This window comes from Suricata suricatta, chromosome 3, assembly GCF_006229205.1.
Source record: "Suricata suricatta isolate VVHF042 chromosome 3, meerkat_22Aug2017_6uvM2_HiC, whole genome shotgun sequence".
NCBI lineage: Eukaryota > Metazoa > Chordata > Mammalia > Carnivora > Herpestidae > Suricata > Suricata suricatta.
Genome location: NC_043702.1, coordinates 41791310 through 41806339, shown reverse-complemented (window position 1 = coordinate 41806339; position 15030 = coordinate 41791310). Strand labels below are relative to the sequence as shown.

General features: G+C 42.9%; 2 long non-coding RNA genes across 2 annotated transcripts in view; one reads left to right on the top strand and one right to left on the bottom strand.

The window, feature by feature from the left end:
- LOC115287607 overlaps positions 1-5735 on the bottom strand; it is an 18743-nt gene extending 13008 nt beyond the window's left edge. The window contains exons 1-2 of the long non-coding RNA XR_003906562.1: positions 5674-5735; positions 1666-1907 (exon numbers count right to left, since the gene is read on the bottom strand). This is a non-coding gene — a long non-coding RNA (uncharacterized LOC115287607). The remainder of the gene's footprint in view (positions 1-1665; positions 1908-5673) is intronic.
- Positions 5736-12427: 6692 nt separating this feature from the next.
- LOC115286922 lies at positions 12428-13491 on the top strand. The gene is made up of 3 exons (XR_003906337.1): positions 12428-12446; positions 12645-12737; positions 13378-13491. It is a non-coding gene; the product is annotated as an uncharacterized LOC115286922 (long non-coding RNA).
- Positions 13492-15030: the final 1539 nt, after the last annotated feature.

Below are 15030 nucleotides of genomic sequence, written 5' to 3'. Positions count from 1 at the left end.
GGCAATGAGAGGGAATGACATATGGCCCTTTGTAGGAAAGTGGATGGACCTTGAGGGTGTCATGCTGAGTGAAGTAAGCCAGGCAGAGAAGGACAGAAACCATATGTTTGCACTCATAGGTCTAGCAGGAAAACAAGAGAGACCTAATGGAGAACCAGGGGGAACAGAGGAGGGAGAGAGAGTTGGGGAGAGAGAGGGAGTTTGGAGGATTTCTATGGCTCAGTTGTTCTCCCCTAACGTCATTCTCAGCCACTCTAAGCCATCCTCAAAACTTCTGTCAAAGTTGGGGCACCTGGGTGGCTCAGTCAGTTAAGCAACTGACTTTGGCTCAGGTCATGATCTCAAGGTTTGTGAGTTCAAGCCCCGCATCAGGCTCAGTGCTGACAACTCAGATTTTGGAGCCGGTCTTTGGATTCTGTGTCTCCCTCTCTCTCGGACCCTCCCTTGCTCACTCTGTCTCTCTCTGTCTCTCAAAAATAAATAAAAAATTAAAAGAAAAAACTTCTGCCACAGTGAATCTCCTAAAAGATAAAGATTACAGAAGTTGAAGACTTCTTAGTGGGTTTCTTAAGCCCGCTCGAGAATGGGTATCTATAAGACTATTCACAGCTGAGCACCAGAATGAACATTCCCTCTGGCTGAACTTGGCCTGTTAGGGTCCCCGGTGGCCCTGTGTGGGATTGTAGGTAGGTGGGTAAATAAGACCACTCTTTAGCCCAAACAATTGCCTCAGACAAGGATAGAGAAGGGCCCTGTAATCCATCGTGTCATGGCAAACAGGCCTAGAGAGTTCTCCGGAAACTGAGTTCCTGGGACACTTAGAGAGAGAACTTGATATTATAGCCTTGCCGAATCCAGACGGATCTTTGCATGACTGTGTCAAATTCACAGTGTCAACGCATTTATTTTCAGTGAAACATCCATTATATTAAATTTATATTGCTTATTTGAACTTTACAGATTATATTTTCATTTTAATTTGCCTTTAAAAATTTGTGTTGTATGTGTTGGAAATAAGAGGTGGGTGTATATCTTAAGGAGTTTTTATCTAGTTTTATATGTGCACACTTAAGTAACATTATGATAAAAATAATGTAAGCAAACAGTGAATTGTATATAATTGTTTTACTTTAAAGGAGTTGTGTATATTATCCAAATAGGGAACATAGCATTATCTCATTTGGTCTTCAAATAATCCCTGTAAGGTAGTTATTACTATCTGCATATTAGAGATGAGGAGACGAAGGGGTAGAGGGTCCAAGTAACTTAGGCAAAGTCAAAGGGCAGTTGAGGGGCAAAGTTGTGATTTTAACCCATTTCTGGTTGATGTCATTTCCTCGGCACACACAGATAAAAAAGTCATCTTCAGAGACATGAGAGTAGAATTCGGGAATGAGGGTTTCTAAGACATAGGAGCAGAAAAGTACAGGAACCTAGACTCATCCACAATACTCATCTCCAGGCTGCATCGCTTCAAAAGAAAACTACGGATTAAGGTCTTATCAAAACAAGGAATTGAGGGATATGTCTTTTGTAGCAGATGCCTATTTTTCCAAGCACCGAAACAAACTTCAAATACAATCCCCACTGCGGCTCTTTTCTGTCCACGCCTCTTTCCAAAAGAAGTAATAGCAGCAACAAAAACCCAACAAAATTAGCTCTAACCTGCTTGCAGTTGAAGTCAGATCTGCTCTTGGTTTCCCAAGCCAAAGTGGGAGATGTAGTTAGCTGAGTTCTAAGCCATTCACAGTGCTGAAGAACAATGGAGTGAGGGCTTCAAAATTAAAACCATGCGTTCAGTAGTAAACAGCTCCAACTGGTGCTTGATTGCTAACTAGATGTTCTATTTCGGACATGATTTGGGCAAACACAGGAAACCTCATAGGCGTGGATGGAGATGTTTTCCCCTGCAGGACAAAAAAAGAGCAGCATCGGATGGTGTTTTATCGTTATGATTCTTTTCTTAAAATTTTTAATAATTTATTTTTGAGAGAGAGACAGACAGACAGAGAGAGAGAAAAGGAAACACAGAATCTGAAGCAGGCTCCAGGCTCTGAGCTGTCAGCGCAGAGCCAGATGCAGGGCTCAAACTCACAAACCGGGGAAATCATGACCTGAACTAAAGTCAGATGCCTAACTGACTGAGCCACCCAGGCACCCCTGATCATTGTGATTCCGGACACCATCAGAAGCCAATGGCTTTGAAGGGTTCTCATTTTTATGGCCTCAGAGGGAGCCCTTTGCTTTCCCAGGAATCCTCTCCAGAGGGAGAGGCTGCGTAGAGTTTTCCTGATGGTAATGAATGTCAGCACATTCCCAGCTAGGCCACGTGATCCTTTCTTATCAAATGAAACTGACTTCTCTGCCCCAACATGTCTCCTTGTTCATCACTATGATTAATTTCAAGTTCACTGTGATGCAGGTTTCTAGGTGAATTGCATGGTTCACTCCAGATGGCAAATATGTACCTCTGGCATCTTCTCACCCTTCTGGAGAGGTCATGTGCTGGCTTACAAGAACGAAGCCTTTTAAAATAGTTGGCTCACACTCAGCTCTGCACCCTACAAAACACTCTGCCCAGACTAGCCTCTGTCCTTTCAGCAGGCAGAGCTCTGCCCCTTCCTACTCATTTCCATTAAATGCCAAGTGACTCAAGGGAGTTATGAGCAAAATGAAAACGTTTAGCACATAATTCAAGATTTTAAAGTATTTTTCTCAGCCAGTGAAAGAACTGGGATTCATGAGAGTTCTCGAATTGACATTCACTAAGCCCCAGAATCATGCTTATCCACTAGAAATTTCCAAGTTAATTTTCCTGATGCATGCTACTGAGTCTCCTCTAGTGAGCAAACATCTTGTTCCATTTGTCATCACTGTCAACAGGGACAAAATATGCAAAATAAATTTTATATATTTATGCAAAATTTTCTGGTCAGAAATCGCTCTATGTATATTCGTTTCGGCATCAGGAGGATTGTTTCAACATCGACTGTACTCAGAATTCCCCCCAAGCTTTGTTGGAGGCTGTAAGTGGTTCAGGTCATGGAGAAAAAGTTAATTCACATTTCTGTCTTCTCTCTTTTCAAAATTAAGTTTTCATATCGAGGCACTTTCTTAGGATTCCAAGTAAAAAGGAAGGAAATTGTTCTTATGTGCATCTGGGGAGTCCAAATACCTATATGGACCAATGGCTGCTTCCTCTCATCTTTCTTCCTTGTACCCCAGTACCGTCACCTTCAGAAGCCTCTGCTGAGTGGGAAAGAGGCCTTCTCTTCAAAGAGCTCACGGTCTGATGGGGAAGGTAGGAGCTTTGTAATAAGCTGATAGTGTCTAAAGGAAGTGGAAAGGCATCAGTGAGGTGATTTTTGAGCTAGGTTTTGAAGGCCGAGTGTGAGATTGCTACACACAAAAGAGGGGTCCCCATGTACAAAGGCAAGCGGCTGATTTACTCAGAAGGGGTGTAAGATCTGTGGGAGGGGGTTCCTTGTAGACATGGCAATGCAGGTTGGCCAGATCAGGAAGGCCTGTGGTTTCATACAGAGAGGAGGAGGTGGGGAGAATAGCCATAGTGTTGAGAATAGACCTGGGAGGGTGGGTTTTAGAGGGAGAGGCCAGGTCGAGCCTCTTGCCATAGTCTCAGCAAGCGCTGATGAAGCCTGGGAGCAAGGCAATGGCAACAGGATGAGAGGGAAAAAAGCCACTTCAGAGACTGTTTTGAGGCAGAATTCATGAGATTAGATGTCGACATGTGAGAAGTCCACAGAGGTTTCTAATTTGGAGGAGTAAGCTGATGACAGCCATTCTGAAAGAGGTTTCTTGCTCACTCATGCATGTTCTCACTCTGCCTGTTTGTCTCTCCCAGTCCTCTCTCTTTCTCCATCTCTGTTCCGTCTCTTTGTCTATCCCTATTGTTCTCTGTGATATTCCATCTCTGTCTTAGTCTCTCATTCTCTTGTGGTGCCGGCTTCTCTCTACATAATCAGCTCTTCTCTCCTCTCTAACGACCAACATCTTCACTATCCACATGTGCTCTGTCTGCTCCTTGGTAACTTCAGATGACAAGTCCCTTTGACATTGCATAACCCTGTTGAACCACTGAAATTCTATCACTTTCCATTGCACTAATCATTATAAAGTTCATTCCATTTTTCTTCATTTAAATTTGCAATAGAATCTAATTAGACTGGCTCTTCTTTTATGCTAGCTCCAAGAATCATTTGTCCTGGATACTTATCAGAATCACCTGAAAGGCTTAGAAAAAAATACCAGTGCATGGGTCCACCCTAGACCCACTGAACCAGAATCTTTGGGAATATAATGAATAGCTTCCTCATTTGTTTAAAGTTCCACTGGTGATGCTGATGTACAAATAGGACTGGATCCACTGCTGTAGGTGACAAGTCATGAATTGTAACTCATAGCGGAGACCTTGGGCCAGGAGTCCAGTCTCAACTGGAGAGATCGATGGAGTGGACTGAAGGGTCACACTGTACAAACATGGCCATCCAGGGATTGTGAGTAGGAAGAGCCTCTTAGAATAGCCCGTAGTCATACAGACACTATGAAATATGTTTGCTAAAATAGTCTTGTGAGGGATAAAATGTTAAAGCATGCATTTGCAGTGACTTCCCATGAGTTCTGTGGTAAGATTTATAGGAGGGGCCATAATCTAGATGGGAGGAGTAAGAGGTGCAGAGGTGACTCCTAAGTTGAAGGTTGGGGAAACACTAGCAATTAGTCTGCTGAAGATGAGAAATGGGACCACAGACAGATGAGAATAGTGTATTCAAAGCAAAGGAGATTTTTGTGCAGAATGGCATTATAAATTTATAGTTTGAGCTTCCTTGGCCACCCTTCCCAAATGCATAGCAAAACCTCAGGAAACGAATTTCTTTGTCCTGGAAGTCTGTTAAGTTCCTGGCAGAACTTGTAGAAATATTCAGTCGATAATGGGGTGCATTATAAGGCAGGCCGTGAGAGAGTAGACTGGAGAGGTATGCAAGGGCTAGATTGTGAAGCTTCGTGGCCAGTTCAGTAGAACACGAGCTACCATTTAGCAAGGAACTACATGCCAGGCGCTTTATGTACATTGCCTCCTTTCATCCTCATAGAACTCAGAATGTCAGGATTATCACAGTCATGTTATACACCTGGAGAAGCTTGAATCTACTGATCACAGTCACAAAGCTAGAAAACAGCAGAGCTGGAAATCTGACCATTCAAGTTCTCAGCCTTAAAATGTAAAAAAGGGGGTGGAGGAATGCTATATTTAGAAATGAAAGAAAAAGACACAAATATTTATGTGTACAAGATATTGCATGATGGGGTCATTTCCACCCTCAACTGGTTTAAAACGTACATAATCATATCTGTATGGGTAAATGGTATAAATCCTCTGTATCTCATATTTTTTGTCTTTTCAAACACCCTAGCAGTATAGGGAATATTTTCATTAAGCAGAACTTGGAGTGGACACCCAGAACACAAAGTAAATTAAAGGGAAGTTGCGCAGGGTACTTGGAGGAGGGAGATCAATGGAGGAGGGAGGTCCATAAAGAGACACCATCTTCCCATCTCCCCTATTTTCAAGTATTTTCCCTAAATTCAGGAACTCCCTGGCTCTATCCCAGAGCCCACAATAATTTCTAGAATCTTGAACATTGTTCTATATACCACTCAAACCCATGGATCCAGGAAGCAATCAAATGTCATATGTGGGTGACAGTGTATCTTTGCCAAGGTGGAATGGTGCAGCTATTCAGGAAGGCTCTGGCCACCTGGGGACCCACTCTTGTGTTGTCACGGGTGCTCCTGTGACCTAGAGGAGGGCAGAACCAATCATGGACCTGATTTAGTGCCCACTACCAGGACAGCCACTTCCTTAAAGAGGTCCTGACTTTTTTCCCTCAGAGCCACAGAAACAAACAGTGAGCATAAATCTTGTTTTGGATGAGAACTTGCCAAGACTGTCCTTGGTGAAGTCCCCAGTTGGTCACAGCAAATGATAAAGCCACACAGGGGCAACTACCCCTTGCTGGGCCTCTTTGCTTGTGTTAGGGCTCTTATCAAGGAGGAAGCATGCTAAAGTAATTCACATGTGTTTAAATATAAATTATTTTATGTGACCAGCATAAGCCACCCCTAAATCCTTGTTCCTTTTGGGAAGTAAAGAAGCTTTAAGCACAACACACTATGGTGGCTGGTGTCCTGAGGAATTTCTGAGGAAGCAGAATTTTAGCACCAAAACTGAGACAGTCCTAGGAAAACCAAGATGAAAATTGGCCACCTTCTAAACCCAAGATACCACAAAACTTTAAGTGTTAACTGACCACACTTAGGGGTAGATACTACTGCTTTGGAGTTCACAGAGAACAAATTACTGTTATGTATATTAAATGTACTCTTTTACAACCAAGTCAAAGCATTTCTATTGCAAACTCAACAAATACATTCCTTGTCTCAATGAAAAGAATTTTTTAATCCAACTAAATGTTTGAATATTCGCTTACTATTTGTGATGGTTAATTTCATGGGTCCACTGGTCTAGGTCACAATATCCACATATTTGGTCAACATCATTCTAGATGTTTTTGTAAAGGCATTTTAGATGAGATTAACATTTAAATTAGTAGGCTTTGAGTAAAGCATAACACCTTCCCTAGTAGGGGGTAGGTCTCATCCAATCCATTGAAGACCTTAAAGATAAAAAGAGCATATACTCTCTGATAAAAAGGAATTTTGCCAACAGATTGCCTTTGGACTCGAACTGCAATTCTCCCCTGGGTCTCTACCCTGCCAGCCTACTGTCTCTGTCACACACACACACACACACACCCTATTGGTTTTGTTTCTCCAGAGACCCCTAACAACGTACTGTTAACACATCACTTAAGTCATCTTTTCCGAATAATTAGTTTTACAATTACTGGAAACTAATAACCTGTCTAAACTTGTTCGTTTGAACCTTTATAAATTTAGAGGTGTTTTTTAACGTTGCCCTAGAATCCTGTAACAACCACTCTTCATTCCATAAGTATTTATTGAGTCCTTCCATAGCCCGGCACACACCTTTGTATTTTGAATACAAAACTAACTTACTACCCAAGCAAAAACTGTGGGGGTGCTGTGTAGGGAGATCCTTTATAGACAGCCAGCTTAGGTCACTGAATCTTGATTTGTCACATAGACCGAATTAATCTGGACTCTGGGTTTATTGTCTTTACTTTCTGAGTCCCAAGTACAGTCCTTTCCATGGCTATCTGAATCTCAATCCAGTCTTATCAGTGCAGACATTCCAATGCTGAACACGGCTCTAGTCTGTCCTTCTTCGTCTTCTTCAGTTCAGATTTCAACAACCTGATATATATTAGGTATTGTATATGTGTATTTATACTCCTCTTTGAAGTCCGTGGCGGGGGGAGGGGCGCGTGTGTGTGCATACCCACACAAAACACTTGAGTTCTTATTTAACCCAAACAAAATGTGCAAAGGCCTTCTCATCTTTTATTCCACATCCTGGTTCTAAGGTGGCTGATCTAGTTAATAAGAGGTCTGTTCTTTCTTCAGTGACTGCATTTCTTGGAGAAAACATGGTGAGCAAGCATCGGCCCCACCACACATCAAGAACACTTAAGATTTTTAAGCCAATTTACACCCTCAAGGCAGCACATCAGACTCTTCTTACTGTTCTTAGAACCAGAGTAGGAAGGAATCAAGAAGTGGCTCTTGAATTACTCCCCACTGCCCATATCCACTCTGCCCTGATCTGTGCTTCCCTGGTTACACTTTACCATGAAATACTGTTTGGACTGGTTTCACAGAAACACCTTGCCCCTTTCTTCGATGACAGTAAGCACTGTGACAGTCTGAGAGTGTGAGTGATGCTGGCAACATGGTAGCTGTCATTTCACATGGAGCCCAAAGAGGAGGAAAGGAGAGGCTCTCATGATCCTTCTCTTGGGCTGCTTACATCTGATATCCTGACTTTATTATCCATATGATAATAAGAAGTTCTTACTTTTCCCATAAGGAGAAAAATACAAGTCCAGTTCTTTAAGGTAATGGCCCATTCTAATCCCTTGAAAGGCTTAACGAAGGTTAACAAATCAAGCTACAGCCTTTGCTGCTGCAGCTAATCCCAGGGCAGCCCGAATACTGGTGAGTCACCATTTCCTTAACACCCATTCTAGATTTTCCTTACCCTTGACAAACATTTTGATCTGGTTCAGTTGCATGCCCTGTGTGGTAACAGACTTCCATCCCTGAGGGGTTTCAGCCCTGAGTTGTTAGTCTTATCTAATCATTCCTGAAATAATTGCCTTTAATAGAGATTGTTAGACTCCGTAGAACCAAGAGAAGCCCCAGGGAATGTTCTAGACACACCCCTGTGTGTAGCAACAACCCTCATTCTTTAAGGAAATCATCATCCATCATGTCTTCCAACATAGCAACTCCTTTTGTTGCCTGCAGGTTCATTGACACATGGAGCCCAAGGTGGCCAGGTGGAAGTTGTAGCCCCCAGTTCAGTGAACCTTGTGGCAGAAGGGTTCCTTCCCTGAGACTTAAGACCTCTAAACTAGCAGAGACTATGTCTGTGGGAATGAGAAGCTCAAATTCTGCAATTCTATTTGTGGGTCACTTGGATTTATGGTGGAACAGGATTAATCTATTTCATGCGGGTTGTCTATCTATCTACCTATCTATCTATCTGATCAATTACACCAGAAAGGACAATACCCCAAGCCCACAAGCTGCTATGCCTTTGCTGGCACCTTAGCTGAGACTCTACAGGCCATTCCATGATTCTATCAAGGTAGATGCTTCTGAGTGATAGAATATACTCTAAAACTAGCGAACTATATAGCCACGAGCCAGGTATTACACTTCCTTTGCTGTAATATCGGTCCTTCACTCCAAGGAACTGTCATTTACGTGTGACATCAGACATTTTATTTTGTAGGTCCTTAGATGGTAGTGTTGGCAGAGTTACTGTGGGCAGGAAGGCAAACCTGTCTCCAGAGTATCATTTAAGGTAAGTATGAATCACTAATTTTACTAAGGTAGAAGGGATCTGATGTAACTCACTTGCTACCAGCTGACTGGCAGGTCTTTTCAAGACTGAGGGCATATCAAAGGCTCACTGTCATGGACTCAGAGAATTCAGTAGCAGCAGAAGCCATGCTTAGTTTCCACTCTTCGCACCATGGCTTCATGGCCCCACGACAGAAACACTAGAAGACACAATAAGAGGCTGATCCATTCCTTGTCTACTTGGTTGTTGAAATCTTTGTACAAGATAGCTGATCTCTAGTAGGTTTTAATATGTGATAAAAGATCTGCATATACTGTGCTCACTCCCTTTGCATACAAACATTTCTGCCAGCCACTCTTGTCTCATGTCTTTGTGCCAGTGCCTCATAAGTACTGATCATCTTATCAAATCATTTCCCATGGATCAGGAGTCAGTATATATCCTTTCCTCAGGCCACTTCTCTTTCAATATGAAATGGATAATCATGTGTATCACTCTTAAACCCGCCCAAAGGGAAGATTTCTTTTAACCACTTGCCTTCTGGGTCAGTCTTGAATAGGGCTTTTGTACAGTAGCAGTTCAGTCCTGGTTAGGACCAATATATTACACTGACATATTTGTGAACCGTACCCAAGTCCTTTCTACCTGTCAGTTGGCCACAGGGAATCCCCAGTGATGCCACAGGTGTGGATTAAAGGAATGGCAATGGTACAACAGATTTAGGGGAAATGAGCCTGGGCCACTTGTCTATGTAATTTACTCAGGTATTCTGGACTGACTTCAGTCTAATCCTGAATGTACCCCTTCCATTTTGGAATGCATTACTGTCACGCCCATGTGGCCTTAGACTCGGTGGGTCTGTTAACACTCAGCTCATGATGAGTAGCTCTGTTTCACAGTCATCTGGTATTCCATGATGACGACTAAATTTTTATTTGTGAAAACCATCATGTTATCTTTCTAAGTAGGACCTTGTTTTCTCCCACAAAAGATATGGCCTTTACTCCAAAATCTTAAGGATATGTTTTATGATTCTTCTAATGAGACTTTTAAGAAGTTATTCACAGGGGCACCTGGGTTGCTCAGTCAGTTAGGCGTCTAACTTCGGCTCAGGTCATGATCTCGCCATCCATGAGTTCAAGCCCCGGATCAGGCTCTGTGCTGACAAGCTCAGAGCCTGGAGTCTGCTTTGAGTTCTGTGTCTCCCCCTCTCTCTCCCCCTCTCCAGCTTCCACTGTGTCTCTCCGTCTCAAAAATAAAGAAACATTAAAAAAAAAAAAGAAGTTATACGCAATATTCTTGCCCACAGACACCTGCAGAGATTTCAAACCAGATGAGTCATATGGCTTGTGCGGCAGGACAGCTTTCACTGAAGCCTGGACTTGCTACAGGTCCCTTCTTCCTCTGAGCAACATGGAAACTGGCCCTTCCTTCTGTACATAAATACAGTTAGATAAAGTGAGAGAGAATCCAACATTGTAGCTGGCTGTCTATCCATCTCACTCCTAGGAATGTCATGATCATCCGTCACCCGCGGTCCCTGTGGATCAAGGAATTGTCTGGCCAGATTGTCTTGAGAGGTTACCATGATTATCAGCCTGGAGGCAATGGGGCAGATCTCAAGGAGAATCAGTGTCAAAATGTAAGACTTCAAATGAGATCACTGAAATGTCTCAAGACAAGTAGAAGTCTTTCTCTTCTGGGGAAGGAGAAAGGGCTCTTTCTGCTAGCCGGGAGGGGCTGGGACTTTTGGACATTTACAATGATCAGGCTTGTCTTATCAAATGCCCTCATTCCAGGAGGGCATTCAATGTTCCTTCCCTATTAGGGCTCTCACTTTGACACAGGGACATTCCGAGGCTGTGCATTTTGTCTCCTTTGTAGGTTTGCCACCCAGAACATGTGATCCTGGACATGATTTTCTTCCTTGTCTTTCTTGCATCTGCAGGAGACAAGCTGCGTAGAAGCCCTTTGGCTTTCACAGCATGCTTTAAGTGGGCAATTAGCTTCTCTGAGCCTGTTAATTCCTTTTTGCAAATCTTCCAGCACCATCAAAAGCAGCCATCCCAGGAGACAATCCTTATAATTATCATTTCTCCTTTACTGATGAACTACAGCAGCCATGTGACATACCAATAGCTTGCCAGTTAAACCCAGGTGAACATTTTAGCAATTGTGACATCAGTGCATGCCAGGGATGAGTGACGCCCACTTGAACACTATAAATGGGGACCCAGAGTTCTATCCTGAAGGTCTGCTTTCTAAGAACACTCTATGTACCACTGTCTTAGCCTGGATTCCTTAGAAAACAGGACCTGAAGCAAAATGTTATGTGTTAACATTAGGCTGAAATCCCAAGGGGAAAGGAGAACTAAGGCAGGGAATGAGGAGGAGCCATCACAGAGAAGTTCATGACCAAGCTAGCCAGAGCTTCACCACAAACACATTAGTTGCTCCGTCTTGAGTAGACCTCTCCAAGGGGCTATACAGAAGTAGTTGCATTTGGAACAGTCTATGAAAGGCAGGAGGAGGGCAAACAATTTAAACGCAGATGATCTCTCATTTCTTGTCTCCCATTGGTCAGAGTTCATCCATTGTGTCAATTTCCCCCCAAGCCCAGTGGCATCAATACTGCCTCCAGGAAGCTACTGGATTTTCAGAAAGGCCCAATCCAGGCAGTGTGTGGCCACAGTGTCTGTCCTCCTTAGTGAGTTGTGTCTGTTAAAGCTTCTCAGTTGGTGGTGATAATGCCAGCGGCAGCTACTAGGCCTTAAGACTGCAGGAATGATGGGCGAGGACCTTCCTGGTTGGCCTTCCAAAGCCAGGCTTTGCAAAATAGGTGAGAATGAGTGGATCTTGGTGGCACATAAACCAGGCCTAGTATATTCATTTTCTCTTCAAGGAAATAAAGCCTGATTTTAAAGTTAAACCCACTTCTTTTTTTTTTAAGTGAAATTATTTCTTGAGAGAGAGAGAGAAAGAGCATGCAACATGCAGGGGAGGGGCGGAGAGAGAAGGAGAAGGAGAATCTCAAGCAGGCTCCATGCTGTCAGCACAGAGCCCGCACAGGGCTCGAACTCATGAACTGTGAGATCATGACCTGAGCTGAGCTGAAATTGAGTCGGATGCTTAACTGACTGAGCCACTCAGACTCCGTAGGTTAAACCCACTTCTTAATGGGAAAGCACATCGGTGTTCTACTCTTGATGAGCCCCTTTCCTCATTTCAGAATTTTATAGACTCACAGGACTGGAAAATTCTGTGCTAATCATTTGGCTGAGCCTCCATATTTTTCAGATGAGAAGCATGGCCTTAGAATGCCTAGGTGACACTCTCAAGTCACACAGAAAATGAAATGGAAAAGGAAGACTGGCCATCTCCATCTCAAGCTTCAGTCTACAATGTCATGCAGCTGGTAAAGGGGGGAGAGTCATTGGTATCCCCACTTTTGCGTTTATCAGTGATTTTTGATGGTATGGTTGCATGAGGTAATGTCTAGGAGCTATTTTAAGAACATTCAAGAAAAGATGTCATGTAATTTTGAAGCAATATTGTTAGTTTTGGAGCACAAATTTTTAAAATAATACTAGCTTGCATTGTTGTTGAATCAAAGTGAATTTTTTGAGAATCTACATTTCCAGAAGCAAGACCTGGTCTTTGGAAATGAAAGAGAATATGATACAGAAAGGAAGTGCAATAAACAAAGGTGAGTGTGTCAGATAGAGTTATTGCCTTTCTTTAATTCTATAGATGTTTCTTGACTCACAAAGGGGTTACATCTCAATAAAGTTGAAACATCGTGAAGTTGAAAATGCATTTAATACACCTAATCTACCCAGTGTCATGCCTTAGCCTAGCTCACCTTAACTGTGTTCAGAACACTTACATTAGCCTATAGTTGGGCAAAATCACCTAACAGAAAGCCTATTTTATAATAAAGTGTGGAACATCCCATGTAATGGTTAAATACTATCCTGAAAGTGAACAGCAGAATGGTTGTCTGGGTACAGAAGGGCCTTAAGCACAGGGGTTGTTACCCTTGTGATTGCAGGGCTGACCTGGAGCTATGGCTCACAGTGCTGCCCAAGGTCATGAGTATCATACCACATATCATTAGTTTAGGAAAAGATCGAATTCAAATTTTGAAGTTCGGTTTCTACTGAATGCGTTTGGCTTTTGCACCAGTAAAATCTAAGTCAAACCATCTCAAACCATCGAAAGTCAGGGACCATCTGTAAAACGCTTCTGTTAAACAACTCTGAAGGATTGGTGCAGAGGTCTTCTTCCTATGATCTTGTGTTCACACCCAAATGAAAACATAGCACGCTGCCCTTTCTGTCCTCTAGCACAGCCGACCGAGGCAGCATTCATAGCCGTCACAAAGGAAAAACATGCTCCTTGAGCAGAAACACCTTGGTTTTTGAAAACAGCACCATTCTTAGCAAATCTACGTGCTTTCCCCTTGGTGGATACACTGACTTCGGTCCCCTTCCGACATGTGCACTGACAGTATGAAGACTCTGCCTTCTGACAGCTTCTACCTCTAGAGTCACCGAAGCTACCCTACATGTACTGATCCCCTCTCATTGGATGTGCCTCCAATAACATCTTAACTTCTTGTTTTTATTTCCTGTCTGAGAAAATTAAAAAAAAATAATTCTGGCTTGGTAAAATCTGTTTCCTATCATGTCTTAAATTAGCCTGGCACCAATCTGTTTGAATATCTGCCCCGGCTCTGTGGGAGGAAACTGATGAGCTGGCCTTGAATTTCCACCAGTGGATGCCACGGTGTGTCCTGGCGTGAGTTTCGGCAGCTTTTGCCAAGGGCAGAGTTTCACTTCTGATTTCATAATGAATCGAACCCTGAATGAGAAGACAGCTACAGACAGGAGAGAAAACATCTCTTCAGTCTGTCAGCTCTTCTCCGTCTATCCCTTTCTACCACAGAAGGATCCATTGATATGCAGCAGGAAAAATGCAGATGAAATGCAATTCGGTGAAGTGTGGGGGAAAAAAGAAAAACCTAGGTAGTTTCCAGACATGGCTGTCACATTAGCAGTGCAAGTAAAGCATTTCAACTAGTTTTCCACGGAAAGGATTCTTGCTTCCAGGGCCTGCCAGGTGCTACACTAGATGCTTTAAAACGTCTCCTGCAATGGAAGGAATAGCACACTTGCTTTTGTGGGTGCAGAGTTTCCTCTTTTAGCTCTTTTAGATTGAGAAAGACTATTGCCCTTCTGTGGTACCATCATGCTGAAGACTGAGAAATATATAATCACACATTCCTTTTGTTGTTTCTTGAATTATGCAGGGTGTTCTTTCCAGTGAATTCTCCTTTGGAGGCTTTCTGAAATGTCAGGTTTATTACCTCCTGCCCAGGAAAATCCATTACGGACTTGCACAAATGGAGCCAAAAAATAAGACTTTCCCCACTAATGGAGACTGAGCAGGGGCTGCAGAATTGGACCCTCTGCAAGTGTGCTTTTTTGGCTTTCTCTCCTCTTCCTTTTATAGTAAGGGAGTTGAATGCACATGTTTCTCAGAGCTGAAAGTTATGGGAAAGCCCACAGAAGTCCGGGAGGGACAATCTCCAAGTCTTAAACAGATATTGAAGGATTCTCTGCCTCTCCTTGAATATACACCGGGAGTGGAGCGATCTAAGTAACAGCACTAGAGATATTCCTGGGTGCCTCTGGGATTAGAATAGATATCGGAGGGCCCAACGTCCTACATGACTGTGGATGCAGAGTGATAGCCAAAATGAGGAGCAGGAGTACTCATGAATGCTATGCACTGGAATAAATGAACTGTCTTGTACGTGTAGGCACAAATACAAAGCTCTGGTAATATCATAACCAGGGTACTGGCCTGGATACAGTCGTCTCCTGATCTTATTTATATGTATAGTAATGGTGTTACTCATAAAATATATATTCTTTTTTTTATGTTTTTTTAAAATTTATTTTTGAGAGACAGGGAGAGACAACGCAAGCAGGGGA